This window comes from Pleurodeles waltl, chromosome 4_1 (genome assembly GCF_031143425.1).
Source record: "Pleurodeles waltl isolate 20211129_DDA chromosome 4_1, aPleWal1.hap1.20221129, whole genome shotgun sequence".
NCBI classification, from domain to species: Eukaryota; Metazoa; Chordata; class Amphibia; order Caudata; family Salamandridae; genus Pleurodeles; species Pleurodeles waltl.
This window is the reverse complement of record NC_090442.1, coordinates 40,752,670-40,764,603: the sequence shown is the minus strand read 5'-3', so window position 1 is coordinate 40,764,603 and position 11,934 is coordinate 40,752,670. Positions and strand designations below refer to the sequence as shown.

Genomic DNA, 11,934 nt, shown 5'->3' with positions numbered 1-11,934 from the left:
CTGCTGTGAATTTTATTTCTAGAGGTGGTGACAGGCTTTCAGGTACGTGCTTTGGTCAAGGCCCTGTTCATGTCACTTGTATAAGCTAATTAAGGGAGCAAATTAGCAAGTCAAGAAATGGGAAGTCTGAACTACTGTCAAAGCAGTTTCATTCTCTTTTCAAATAATCCAAAAATACCATTGCAGCATAAAAAAGAGTATTCAATAAAAGAAGAAAGGAGGATTAACTGCAAAAAAGCACATCATAAGATATGAAACTTTGGAAATTATCAAGATATTGTTTGAAAAAACTCCTTTTGATGGAAAGAAGATGAAGAACGGTATGGGATCCTGTCCTGCGCAACTGTAATTGATATGTGCCACATCCATTCATACCACCTAACCCTAAACACCCAAACATACTGCAGTCAGTGACCATGTGGCCTAATGGCTAAGGCGTCTGACTTCGAATCAGAAGATTGAGGGTTCAAATCCTTTCATGGTTGAGTCTTTTTCTCACAGCACCCAACTTATCTTTACATACAAACTGGAGGCACACTCTTACAATACTCCTTTCACTCTCACTCATTAATGAAGCCCAATGCAAACTGCACAAGCAGTCACATTATGCCTTCAGCTTTGCTACTTTTCTGTATTTCTGTCATACCAAAGTACCTCTTCATAAATGCCACGGATATGCAATACGTATGCAACAATATGACATGGCACAATCATTCTGAACAGAACTGTGGGTAGATGCAGTGCAGGGAGTGTGTGTGTGTGCAGAAAGCAGAAACTATGGATGCGTAGAAGCTCTATGATTTTCTCCAGGAATAATGCAAATTGTCCCTCAGAAAAAGTATAGTACTAGAGAAGAATTGTTAGAAATGGGGTCTTTGGTTGACAGTCAGGTTACCCCCTGTTCAAGCAAAGACCCTCACTCTAGTCAGGGTAAAAGAGAATCACCCTCAGCTAACCCCTGCTTACCCCCTTGGTAGCTTGGCAGAGCAGTAGGCTTAACCTCAGAGTGCTAGGTGTAAAGTATTTGTATCAACACACACAGTAACTTAATGAAAACACTAGAAAATGACACAACACCAGTTTAGAAAAATAGGAAATATTTATCTAAACAAAACAAGACCAAAACGACAAAAATCCACCATACACAAGTCAAGTTATTAATTAAAAATCAAAAAGAGTCTTTAAGTAGTTTTAAAAACACACTAGCGCTGCTAGATTGAAAATGTACCTGGTGCGCGTCAAAAATAACCCCGCACGGGCGGGTGTGCGTCAAAAATAACTCCGCACGGCGGTACGCGAGTCGAAAATCCAGCCGCACGATGATCCGAAAATCGTTTCTCCTGCTCCGTGCGTTGATTTTTTGGTCGCGTTTCCTGCGAGCGTCGTTTCTCAGCTGCGGAGCCGGCGGCGCGTCGTTTTTTCAGCCGCAGATCGGATTCGCGTCAATCTTTTCCCCGCACGGCGCTCTGTGCGTGGATTTTCTTGTCTTTAGGCTGCCAGCTTCTCCTTTCAGGGTCCCAGGAACTGGATGGGCACCACAGGGCAGAGCAGGAGTCTCTCCAGAGACTCCAGGTGCTGGCAGAGAGATGTCTTTGCTGTCCCTGAGACTTCAAACAACAGGAGGCAAGCTCTAGATCAAGCCCTTGAAGATTTCTTCTCAAGATGGAAGGCACAAAAAGTCCAGTCTTTGCCCTCTTACTCTGGCAGAAGCAGCAACTGCAGGATAGCTCCACAAAGCACAGTCACAGGCAGGGCAGCTCTTCTTCCTCAGCTATTCAGCTCTTCTCCAGGCAGAGGTTCCTCTTGGTTCCAGAAGTGTTTCTCAAGTCTGTAGATTTGGGTGCCCTTCTTATACCCATTTTAGTCTTTGAAGTCACCTTTCTTCAAAGGGGACTCACACCTACTTGTGAAATCCTGCCTTGCCAAGGCAAGGCCTCAGACACACACCAGGGGGTTGGAGCTGGCATTGTTAGAGGCAGGCACAGTCCTTTCAGATGAGAGTGACCACTCCACCCCTCCCTCCTAGCAGAGATGGCTAATCAGGAAATGCAGGTTACACCCCAGCTCCCTTTGTGTCACTGTCTGGTGTGAGGTGAAAAACAACCAACTGTCAAACTGACCCAGACAGGGAATCCACAAACAAGGCAGAGTCACAGAATGGTTTAAGCAAGAAAATGCTCTCTTTCTAAAAGTGGCATTTTCAAACGCACAAGCTTAAAATCAACTTTACTAAAAGATGTATTTTTAAATTGTGAGTTCAGGGACCCCAAACTCCACATGTCCATCTACTCTCTAGGGGAATCTACGCTTTAATCATATTTAAAGGTAGCCCCCATATTATCCTATGAGAGAGACAGTCCTTGCAACAGTGAAAAACAAATTTAACAATATTTCACTGTCAGGACATATAAACCACATTACTATATGTCCTACCTTAACCATACACTGCACCCTGCCCTTGGGGCTACCTACGGCCTACCTTAGGGGTGCCTTACATGTAAGAAAAGGGAAGGTTTAGGCCTGGCAAGTGGGTACACTTGCCAATTCGAATTTACAGAGTAAAAATACACACACAGACACTGCAGTGGCAGGTCTGAGACATGATTACAGGGTTACTTGTGTGGGTGGCACAACCAGTGCTGCAGGCCCACCAGTAACATTTGATTTACAGGCCCTGGGCACCTCTAGTGCACTTTACTAGGGACTTAACAGTAAAACAAATATGCCAATCATGGAGAACCAATTACGTACATATTTTAAACAGGAGCCCTTGCACTTTAGCACTGGTTAGCAGCGGTAAAGTGCCCAAAGTAACAAAAACAGTAAAATCAGAGTCCAGCACACATCAACAACCTGGGGAACAGAGGCAAAAAGTTAAGGGAGACCACGCCAAGGATGAAAAGTCTAACATGTGTCCCCCCCAGCTAAAAGTGGGGAGCAACTACCCAACCTCATGGGAGTTCTCATCACTAAGGCGGAAGAACCTGGACAGACCATCAGCATTGGCGTGCTCTGTACCAGGACGGTGTTCCACCGTAAAGTCCATCCCCTGTAGGGAAATGGACCACCTCAACAGTTTCGGATTCTCACCCCTCATCTGCATTAACCATCTGAGGGGCCTGTGGTTGGTCTGAACTCAGAAGTGAGTCCCAAACAAGTAGGGTCTTAGCTTCTTCAGTGCCCAGACCACAGCAAACGCTTCACGTTCTATGGCACTCCACCTACGTTCCCTGGGTAGTAACCTCCTGCTAATGAAGGCTACGGGTTGATCTAGGCCCTCTTCATTACTGCTACAATACCATGCTCTGAGGCGTCTGTTTGCACAACAAACTCCTTGGAGTAGTCAGGTGCCTTCAGCACAGGTGCTGTGCACATGGCAGCCTTCAGGGCATCAAAAGCGCTCTGGCAAGCCTCTGTCCAGATCACTTTCTTGGGTTGCTTCTTAGAAGTCAACTCAGTTAAGGGGGTAACAATGGTACCATATCCCTTAACAAACCTCCTGTAATATCCTGTGAGACCTAAAAAGGCTCTCACTTCAGTCTGGGTCTTGGGAGGCTCCCAAGCCAGAATCGTGTCAATCTTAGGCTGTAGGGGTGCCACCTGGCCACTCCCCACCTGGTGTCCTAAGTACACCACAGAACCCTGCCCTATTTGGCACTTGCTCGCCTTAATAGTGAGGCCTGCCTTCTGCAGGGCCTCTAACACTCTCCAGAGGTGTTGCAGGTGTTCCTCCCATGTGGAACTAAACACAGCAATGTCATCCAGGTAGGCGGCACTGAACTCATCCAGTCCTGCCAACACCTGGCTGACCAAGCTCTGAAAGGTGGCAGGGGCATTCTTCATCCCAAAGGGCATCACGTTGAAGTAGAAGTGCCCATCTGGGGTAGAGAATGCTGACCTCTCCTTTGTTCCCTCAGTTAAGGCAATCTGCCAGTACCCAGATGTTAAATCAAACGTACTGAGGTACTTGGCAGCTCCTAACCGATCAATGAGCTCATCAGCTCGGGGGATGGGGTGTGCGTCAGTCTTGCTGACCGCATTGAGACCCCGGTAGTCCACACAGAACCTAAGTTCTGGAGTGGCACCAGGAGCAGCAGCCTTTGGGACCAATACCACTGGGCTGGCCCAAGGACTGCTGGAGTGCTCAATAACCCTTAGGGTTAACATTTTGGAGACTTCCTCCTTGATGCAAGCCCTGACCCTGTCAGTCACTCTGTAAACCTTATGTTTAACAGGTGTACTGTCCCCAGTGTCCACATCATGTGTGCACAGGTGTGTGACTCCTGGGATCATGGAAAACAGCGAGGCGAACTGTCCCAACACGTGGCGACAGTCCCTCTGCTGTTCCTCAGTCAGGGAGGGGGAGAGGATCACTCCCTCCACAGACCCATCTTTCTCTCCTGCAGACAGGAGGTCAGGAAGAGGCTCGCTCTCTCCCTCCACCCCGTCATCTGTCGCTAGGAGCATGGATAGCTCAGTTCGCTCAAAGTGTGGTTTGAGGCGGTTGACATGAAGGACCCGCAAAGGGTTCCTGGGGGATTGCAAATCTACCAGATAGGTGACCTCGCTCTTTCTTTCCACCACCTCAAAAGGCCCAGTCCACTTATCTTGGAGAGCCCTAGGCTCCACTGGTGCCATGACCCACACTTTTTGTCCAGGCTGAAACTCAACCAGAGTGGCATTCTGGTCGTACCACCGTTTCATATCCTCCTGGCTTGCTTCCAGGTTCTCCTGAACGAGACTCCTGAAGCGGGCAGTCTGGTTTCTTAGTGCCAGCATGTAGCTAAATACATCCTGGGGTGGTTTACTAGGAGCTTTCTCCAAAGCCTCCTTCACCAGACTGAGCGGTCCCCTCACAGGGTGGCCATAGATGAGCTCAAAGGGGCTAAAGCCAAGTCCCTTTTGAGGCACCTCCCTGTAAGCGAACAGAAGGCATGGCAAGAGGACGTCCCATTTACGCCTCAAGGGCTCTGACAGGCCCTGAATCATGCCTTTCAAGGTGCGGTTGAATCTCTCAACCAGACCATTACTTTGGGGGTGGTAAGGTGTGGTGAACTTGTACGTTACCCCACACACCTTCCACAGAGACTTCAGATAAGTGGATATGAAGTTTGTACCTCTATCGGATACCACTTCCTTGGGGAACCCCATGCAGGTAAAAACTCCCATCAAGGCACGTCCCACCACGGGGGCAGTGACCGTCCTTAGAGGAATGGCTTCTGGGTACCGAGTGGCATGGTCCACCAAGACCAGGATGAGCCTGTTGCCCATGGCTGTCTTGGGATCCAGAGGCCCCACAATGTCAATTCCTACCCTTTCAAAGGGAGTACTGACTACAGGTAAAGGTTGGAGGGGAGCTTTGCATTTCCCCCCACTCTTGCCACTTGCCTGACAAGTCTGACAAGACCTACAATAAGCAGCTGACTGCTTGTGCATCAAGGGCCAGTAAAAGTGGGAGACAAGCCTCTTATAGGTCTTGTCCTGCCCTAGATGTCCTGCCAAAGGCACATCATGAGCCAAACCCAGTAGGAAGGCCCTGAAGCACTGGGGTACCACCAGCATACGAGCTGACCCAGGCTCAGGAACCTTAGGCTCACTGTACAGGAGGCCATCCTCCCAATAAATCGGGTGAGTACCTGGCACCTCGCCAGCCGCCTGGGCTGCAGCCTGCTGCCGCAGCCCCTCAAGAGTAGGGCACTCCTTCTGCGCTGTGCAGAATGCTTCCCTGGTGGGTCCCCCTTCCTGCTGCCACTGCGACAGCTCAGGGACCTCCCCCAGTTCAGCCACCTGCTCCCCTGTAGGTTCCGGGGCGTCACCCTCAGGCTCCGCCTCCTCCCGGACCGTGGGAACCTCAGGGGCCGGTTTCCCGCGCCCCCTGCCCTTCCTCTTCTTGGCGGTCCCCTGGGCCACTGTTTCAGGCTCCAGGGGCTCTTGACTACCCTGATTGGCTGCCATAGACCGGGTGGATACGCATACCCACCCAGGCAGACCCAACATCTCCAAGTGAGACCTGTGTTCCACCTCCTTCCAAGGGGAATCCTCCAGGTCGTTACCTAGCAAACAATCAACAGGCATGGTTGGACTCACAGCTACTTTCCAGGAACCTGAGACCCCCCCCCCCATTCAAAGGGAACCTGCGCCACTCTGCAGAGGCGCTCAGAGTTGTCTACCGCAACTACTTGGTGAAGTACCCGGGGATCAATCTGCTCTTCAGACACCAGGTGACTCCTCACTGTAGTCACACTGGCTCCTGTGTCTCTCAGAGCCTCCACCCTCTGTCCATTGATGGTCACCCATTGCCTGTACTTCTTAGTGTTATCAGACACTAGGTTTCTCTGGACCATCTCACTGTCCCCTAGTGAGACAAGGGTCATTTCTGCTGGTTCCCACCCACCTGAAACCAACTCCTCCCCAAGCGCTACGCTGGCCAAACCCTGGGACGGTGCACCAGTGGGTGCCGGTGTACTTTTGGGGCATTTGGGGTCCCCCCTCACATGACCCACCTGGTCACATGCATAGCACTTACGTGGGGGACCACCTGCCACTGGCTTCCCTTTGGACAACCATGGCTTCTTTTCACTGGGGGGTTGGGAATCCTTACCCTGGGAATCAGTTTGGGGCCCTTTAGAGAACTCCCCCTGTTTGCCCTTACCCCCCCCTTTCTTCTGAGAGGGACCCTGCCCACCCTTGGCGTGGTCTCCCCCATACCTCCTTTGGACCCTGGTGCTCTCCCAGCGGTCCGCTTCCTGTGCAAGCTTCCTGGGGTCAGTCAGCTTGCTGTCAATGAGGTGCTGGCGCAGCTCTGGAAAACATAAACTGTACAAGTGCTCCCAAGCAATTAAATTGTAAAGCCCCTCATACGTGTTTACCTTACTGCCCTTCACCCAACCATCCAGTGACCTGCAAAAAGAATCAACACATTCCAACCATGTTTGGGATTCCTTTCTCTTCTAGGATCTAAACTTCTCCTTGTACTGCTCAGGGGTGAGACCATACCTGGTAAGTAAGGCCTCCTTCATGACAGGGTAGGTGAGATCCTGAGCATCCCCTAAGGCTGTCAGTGTGTCCCTCCCCTCTGCCTCAAAATGCTTCCACAGGGCTGCCCCCCAATGAGCTTCAGGGACCAGGTTCATGTGGAGAGCTGACTCATAACCCTTGAACCACAAGTAGATATCATCATCCCTCTTATAATCTCTCACAAGGTCTTTTGGGATGTGTACCCTTCTCTCAGGCTGCACTGTAGGATTGCTGCCACCATCCCTACTGGGCTGACTCCTCTGATCTATCTCTTTTAAACTGAGCTCATGAGCCATTGCTAACTTCCTTTCCTCAATGGCCAGCCTTCTCTGTTCCATCTCTAGACTGAGCTTTTTCAGCTCCAATTGGTACTCCCTCTCTGCCTGTCTGTCCTGTAACTCTTCAGGTGTCAGACCCTTGGAGGATACACTGCTACTTGCCCTAGAGACTCTTTCCCTGGGAATAACAGGTCCCCCCACTATACCATTATGTACTGATTGCTCTCCCTCCTCATCCTCATCCTCCTCCTCATCCTCAGTGTGCCCTCCAGTGCTTCTGGTTGTCACCCAGGCCCTCAGCGCCTTTTTCAGCTCATCCTTCTTGGAAGAGCTCTTAATGGGACAACCAAAATTTTTACAAAACTGCTTTAGCTGAGCCTTGTTATAACTATCCAATTGCTTCAGGTCAAAAACAGCTTCAACTGATGCATCTCCAAGTAGAGACATGATAAAAGGTTAAAAGAGTGCAAAGTTCCAAATGCAGAAAAGCAAGTTCTCAAATGAAGTTCCAGAAAAGTCAATCACCGGATCAGCGAAAAAAGAAACTGAATGCAGAGCAAAAACAGTCCAAATAGAAAAAAACAAAAATCACAAGACTAGTAGTATGTGGTCACGTAGTGGTCTGAACTCAAACAGTAGTGTACACTTAATCACTGTATGTCAAGCACAAATACAAGTCCAAATCCCAACCGCTGATCACCAATGTTAGAAATGGGGTCTTTGGTTGACAGTCAGGTTACCCCCTGTTCAAGCAAAGACCCTCACTCTAGTCAGGGTAAAAGAGAATCACCCTCAGCTAACCCCTGCTTACCCCCTTGGTAGCTTGGCAGAGCAGTAGGCTTAACCTCAGAGTGCTAGGTGTAAAGTATTTGTACCAACACACACAGTAACTTAATGAAAACACTACAAAATGACACAACACCAGCTTAGAAAAATAGGAAATATTTATCTAAACAAAACAAGACCAAAACAACAAAAATCCACCATACACAAGTCAAGTTATTAATTAAAAATCAAAAAGAGTCTTTAAGTAGTTTTAAAAACACACTAGCGCTGCTAGAGTGAAAATGTACCTGGTGCGCGTCAAAAATAACCCCGCACGGGCGGGTGTGCGTCAAAAATAACTCTGCACGGCGGTACGCGAGTCGAAAATCCAGCCGCACGATGATCCGAAAATCCCGCCGCGCAGGTTGCGATCTCCCAGCCTCCGTCAGCGATGCTGCGCGTCGTTTCTCCTGCTCCGTGCGTTGATTTTTCGGTCGCGTTTCCTGCGAGCGTCGTTTCTCAGCTGCGGAGCCGGCAGGGCGCCGTTTTTTCAGCCGCAGATCGGATTCGCGTCAATCTTTTCCCCTCACGGCGCTCTGTGCGTTGATTTTCTTGTCTTTAGGCTGCCAGCTTCTCCTTTCAGGGTCCCAGGAACTGGATGGGCACCACAGGGCAGAGCAGGAGTCTCTCCAGAGACTCCAGGTGCTGGCAGAGAGAAGTCTTTGCTGTCCCTGAGACTTCAAACAACAGGAGGCAAGCTCTAGATCAAGCCCTTGAAGATTTCTTCTCAAGATGGAAGGCACACAAAGTCCAGTCTTTGCCCTCTTACTCTGGCAGAAGCAGCAACTGCAGGATAGCTCCACAAAGCACAGTCACAGGCAGGGCAGCTCTTCTTCCTCAGCTATTCAGCTCTTCTCCAGGCAGAGGTTCCTCTTGGTTCCAGAAGTGTTTCTCAAGTCTGTAGATTTGGGTGCCCTTCTTATACCCATTTTAGTCTTTGAAGTCACCTTTCTTCAAAGGGGACTCACACCTACTTGTGAAATCCTGCCTTGCCCAGGCAAGGCCTCAGACACACACCAGGGGGTTGGAGCCGGCATTGTTAGAGGCAGGCACAGTCCTTTCAGATGAGAGTGACCACTCCACCCCTCCCTCCTAGCAGAGATGGCTAATCAGGAAATGCAGGTTACACCCCAGCTCCCTTTGTGTCACTGTCTGGTGTGAGGTGAAAAACAACCAACTGTCAAAATGACCCAGACAGGGAATCCACAAACAAGGCAGAGTCACAGAATGGTTTAAGCAAGAAAATGCTCACTTTCTAAAAGTGGTATTTTCAAACGCACAATCTTAAAATCAACTTTACTAAAAGATGTATTTTTAAATTGTGAGTTCAGGGACCCCAAACTCCACATGTCCATCTACTCTCTAGGGGAATCTACGCTTTAATCATATTTAAAGGTAGCCCCCATATTATCCTATGAGAGAGACAGTCCTTGCAACAGTGAAAAACGAATTTAACAATATTTCACTGTCAGGACATATAAACCACATTACTATATGTCCTACCTTAACCATACACTGCACCCTGCCCTTGGGGCTACCTACAGCCTACCTTAGGGGTGCCTTATATGTAAGAAAAGGGAAGGTTTAGGCCTGGCAAGTGGGTACACTTGCCAATTCGAATTTACAGAGTAAAAATACACACACAGACACTGCAGTGGCAGGTCTGAGACATGATTACAGGGTTACTTGTGTGGGTGGCACAACCAGTGCTGCAGGCCCACCAGTAACATTTGATTTACAGGCCCTGTGCACCTCTAGTGCACTTTACTAGGGACTTAACAGTAAAACAAATATGCCAATCATGGAGAACCAATTACGTACATATTTTAAACAGGAGCCCTTGCACTTTAGCACTGGTTAGCAGCGGTAAAGTGCCCAGAGTAACAAAAACAGTAAAATCAGAGTCCAGCACACATCAACAACCTGGGGAACAGAGGCAAAAAGTTAAGGGAGACCGCGCCAAGGATGAAAAGTCTAACAAGAATCATAAAGGATTGACACAATTGCTGCCTTTGCTGTTGCCACAGTTGTGTAATCTGTCAAGGACTGGTCTCTTGCAGATTGAGGCACCTAGTTGCAATTGTGTGGTACAAATCAACCTTACAACCATTTTTTCTATAAACTTGAGATCTTTCTGAGATACTATCTCACAGACTTCTTATGAATGAGGAACTCTGAAATTGTCGCATTCCAATTTGTACGTCCTTAAAACCATGCTGGTTATTCAAAAGGGCAGATTGATTTGTAAATTCCTTTCTGTCTCGAGTTGCAGCTATATTGATACAGAGGCATAACTGTTTGAATGATATATATTGGTTTGGTTGAAGTATGTTAGAGGTGGTGATAGTCTTTCTGTGTCTGTCTGAGAGCAAGGACCGGTTAACGTCTTTTTCCAAGAGCAGTTTGTTGTGAAAGGTATCAGGCAAAGGAGTATGAATTGTCATGTGGTTCTCTGATTGCTTCTGTCCACTTGCCAAAAGTTCCAAGGCCCTATTATAACATAAAAACAGTAACTTTGAAGTGGTGGGTGGTGGAGGTTTAAAATGGTCAGTTTAGTTAAAGACAGAAAAGTGAAACGAATGACTGCAGAAATACTGTATGTGGCCATGAACTGAGATGAAAGGATGATTTTGGAACTCAGTCTTGCAGATTACTCTCAATGCTGCAATGGATAGGGCACTACTCTCACAGACCAGGGTGTGTAAGTTTAAGTCTATCTGAGGTGCACACCCTGAACTAATAAATTTTTGCTGAAACCTAATCATATTGTTTACTCTTCCTCGTAGCAGCTTGCCAGGGTGATAGTATATTGCAACAGAACCATTCCACTTCTTCACTGAAAAGAGTCATGCTGGTTACCCAAATGTGCAGCGTGTCATTTTATACAGCTTTCTTTATTGAAATTAAACATGGACTCACTTAAAATATTCTCTTTCAAAATGATTGTTTTGAGCTGCTGTGAATTTTATTTCTAGAGGTGGTGACAGGCCTTCAGGTACGTGCTTAGGTCAAGGCCCTGTTCATGTCACTTGTATAAGCTAATTCAGGGAGCAAATTAGCAAGTCAAGAACTGGGAACTCAGAACTACTGTCAAAGCAGTTTCATTCTCTTTTCAAATAATCCAAAAATCCCATTGCAGCATGAAAGAGAGTATTAAATAAAAGAAGAAAGTAGGATTAACGGCAAAAAAGCACTTTATAAGATATGAAACTTTGGAAATTATCAAGATATTGTTTGAAAAAACTCCTTTGATGGAAAGAAGATGAAGAACGGTATGGGATCCTGACCTGCGCAACTGTAATTGATATGTTCCAAATCCATTCATACCACCTAACCCTAAACACCCAAAAATACAGCAGTCAGTGACCATGTGGCCTAATGGATAAGGTGTCTGACTTCGAATCAGAAGATTGAGGGTTTGAAACCCTTCATGGTTGAGTCATTTTCTCACAGCACCCAACTTATCTTTTCATACAAACTGGAGGCACACTCTTACAATACTCGTTTCACTCTCACTCATTAATGAAGCCCAATGCAAACTGCACAATCAGTCAAATTATGCCTTCAGCATTGCTGCTTTTCTGTCTTTCTGTCATACCAAAGTACCTCTTCATAAATTCCACGGATATGCAATACGTATGCAACAATATGACATGGCACAATCATTCTGAACAGAACTGTGGGTAGATGCAGTGCAAGGAGTGTGTGTGTGCGTGCAGAAAGCAGAAACTATGGATGCGCAGAAGCTCTATGATTTTCTCCAGGAATAATGCAAATTGTCCCTCAGAAAAAGTATAGTACTAGAGAAGAATCA

At 47.6% G+C, this 11,934-nt stretch overlaps 1 non-coding gene across 1 annotated transcript; it reads left to right on the top strand.

Moving 5' to 3' along the window:
• The first annotated feature begins 412 nt into the window (after positions 1 to 412).
• Positions 413 to 485, top strand: TRNAR-UCG (transfer RNA arginine (anticodon UCG)). The gene has a single exon. It is a non-coding gene; the product is annotated as a tRNA-Arg (tRNA).
• The last annotated feature ends 11,449 nt before the right edge of the window (positions 486 to 11,934 follow it).